The sequence below is a fragment of the Channa argus genome, chromosome 18 (genome assembly GCF_033026475.1).
Source record: "Channa argus isolate prfri chromosome 18, Channa argus male v1.0, whole genome shotgun sequence".
In the NCBI taxonomy this organism is placed as follows: Eukaryota; Metazoa; Chordata; class Actinopteri; order Anabantiformes; family Channidae; genus Channa; species Channa argus.
The window spans coordinates 8,270,013-8,273,392 of record NC_090214.1 but is presented as its reverse complement, the minus strand read 5'-3'; positions in this window follow the sequence as shown (position 1 = coordinate 8,273,392).

Genomic DNA, 3,380 nt, shown 5'->3' with positions numbered 1-3,380 from the left:
CATCTGTAGCTTCATATTGAACAGAGAGATGTAAGAGTGATTTGAATCTTATCTCACTAATAGGCAAAGAATAGTGTATTTAATTCAGCCACATACATGCTTAGCATTTACACTAATACTGCAGACGTTCTAAAACAAACTGGACATGGTTTCAATGCCTAAATCTCCTATTGCAAAATAGGAAATGATTAATATGAGTCTCAAGCAGCACAACGCTTGCAAAACCATCTTTTCAGCTATTTATATCCGCATCATTTCTGATGTGAATGCTGCCTTTCTGTGTAAACACACATTTTTACTGATCAATTTCCAGATATCCATCATTAAACACTTCTGAAGTCTTATTCACTCAATATGTTCATAAATTACCAGTGAACCCATTAAGCAGTCATTTTCCATGAGCTATTCCAGAATTTGACCGATATAAAATTTCATATCTCCTAACTAAGCTTTGAAAGCTTTGATAGCCAATGAAATACATCAGCCCCATGCTGCGTGTGAGAGGCTGAACAGATGTTTGAAGTGAGCCGAGGAACTAATTTGGCCCCCAAAACACAGGCGACATGTAATATATGTCTCGGTGGGTGCAATAAATACTGTAATAAAATTATGATAGTGTCAATGTTTCCAACCTCCATGAAGGGAGAGGAGTGAAGTACATTCCAGGCACTTACAGTACGTCAGAGACACGGTCTTTAGTTATTTGACTTATAAATGTGAATGAGGCCTATTTATGTGATATTTAACCAGCCTTTCATCAAATTCAGTAGTTTGAGATGCTGCCATGAATTTGATCACTGATACATAAAAACTAAAAACTGCACACGCAGTTTTATGCCATTTGTTACCAGAGTGATGATTTAAGGAAAGAAGACAATTTCAACAATAGAGTCACAATTTTGATTTTATTTTTACTGTATATTAAAACAACACACAGGTGTGTATAAGAATATTATCTGTTCATACAGAACTTTGAGAAATGCCCCTAAGAGATGCTTCCTATTTAGGTTATCAGGCCCAAAATTAAAAAAGGTTTATCTGGACATATAATAAAGTTTCAACCTTCTAAATAAGCCAAATTTATTGGAAATCTTTGTTGACACTATTTCTAGTACAACATTACCTCTTTTTATTTTATATTAAAATAACTTCATATTTCGAATTTAACATCCACCATTTCAGCAACAAAAGCCTCTTCCAGTGTTGGTGTGGGCACCTGACTATTGTTTTAGGACGACCCGAAAAACAGTGAATCTATCCTTTAAATTTTTAATGATATAGAACGCTGGAACTCACATCTATTGCGATGTTTTGCAATAGAACAAAACCCCATGCTTTTCTATGATTATGTAATTACTTCTTAACTACCTTTTTATTTCTTCTTGCTAACTATGTCATTAAAGTTGCCTAAAATATAGCTCTGCTCTTGTGTGTAAAATTACATCTACCCCATCACCACCATGTCTGCTCTGCTTCACTCACACAAACATGGATGTAATCTGCAGGGCACCATCCCAGCTCTGCTGACTCAGACCAGATCGAGGCGTGGGGGGAGGCTTCTTTTTGGCACCGGTGCAGGAGTGCAGATCTAGGATTACTGGGCATCACGGCATGTGATGGTGTCACACTTTTCTGCATGTAACAGTATCTTATACCAAAATGATCATACTTACAGTAGGGCTTTCCTCACTGTGTGTAAAGAGAGCATTCTTTATTTTTGTTGATGTTCTTTACAGAAAACTACACTTGACATCTATGTCCAACATTGAGGCGAAGCATTTGGCCCATTTTATAAAATCATAAAACCTGTGCTGCACTGAGCTACAAGCCTGATGCAATTGCATCATCTAGAACCAGATGTTTGTGACATTTTGCATCCAAACTCTCTTTCACTCTTGAGCCTGCTTCACTCTATTTCTCTTCTGTGTACTTTAGCCTCATATAAACTCTTTTTTTCATCATCGCACCTTCTGGGGCATTTACAAGGCTTTCCCATGAGGTTCACTGAACGCACAGTTAAGATGCATTTATTCAAGCAAGATTAGATGACACATAAACAAAGCAGCATATCACAGCAACCAGGGTTTCAGTCTGCCATAAACCATAGTTAAAAAAGGAGAAAAGGAACAAGGATAGGAAATAATGACAAAATCATGCTGTTTGTTTGGCAGCAAACATCGAGGAACACTTCACAGGGAATCCAGGGAAACTGAGTAAGCATATTTGCTTTCCTCTCTGGGGTTTCTTACACATGTATTGCTGTGGGCTAACGATGAGGCTGCTCTGTATTATCATAGTTTGAGTTTAGACTTGTGTAGGACAAGTGATCTATGTTTTTTAGGCTTTTCATGCCCCACTCAGCTTACTTTAATACAAGGTATGGTTCATTAGCAATGTGAGAAAAGAGCAGATTTCTGGCAGTGAATGAACAACCCTGCATTTTGTAGTGAGGACTCAGATAGAAGACTTCTCCTAATTACAGGCCCAAGGGAGGACAAGCTGAACCAAACAGCTTAACACACATCAGAGAGTGTTTCTACCCTTCAAAGACTCATGAATGTATGTTTCCTCAAACCCCAATCTGCTAATATACTGTAAAGGGAGCTATATGAAGTAAAAAATCAGTGAAATAGAAAATAGATTTTTACACGTTACATTTGCTTCATGTTTTTTTCTGTCTGTCTTCGGCTGTAACTGTAAAAAGTAAAACTATGACAAATAAAAACCCTTAACATACTTACATATTTTTCTTTTTGTTTTACCTGCCAAAAAGAGTTTAATATTTAACCAAAATAGATTTATTTGGTTTGTTAAGAGAATGAGGTCAACATCGCTCACAGTTTCTTATCAAGTTGTGCCCATGTGGTCGGCTTAGCTTAGCATACAGACTGAAAGCAGGTGAAACACATAGCCCCATAAAAAAAACTCTACATAAAATTACAACTTATTGTTCTTACAGTTTTAAGTTTTTGTGTGGATTCAACAACCAAGCTAAAATATACAAACTTCACAAATGCTGGACAGTAAAGTTCAACATGTACATACACATATTTCTGTGTGTGTACATCTAACACAACTACTCAACGCTAACAGCGTTGCCCAGATGTGCACACAACTACAGTTTATGCATATGCAAGTGTACACAGACTTACTGTATATATATAAAGTGTACGTTTGCGCAAAAGAAGAATCTGAACTTGACCGGTGTGAACCCAGCAAACAAACCAAAGCTGTTCATCAATGTTTTGTTCCAGCTTTGTATTGAAAACTGTAAGTTCTGTAATTGTCTTATGGAAAGCTGAGAAATGTGCTTCTGTCTTCCACAAAGAACAATATATGATTAAAATGGAAATGCATAAAGTTACTAATTCTAGTAGAAC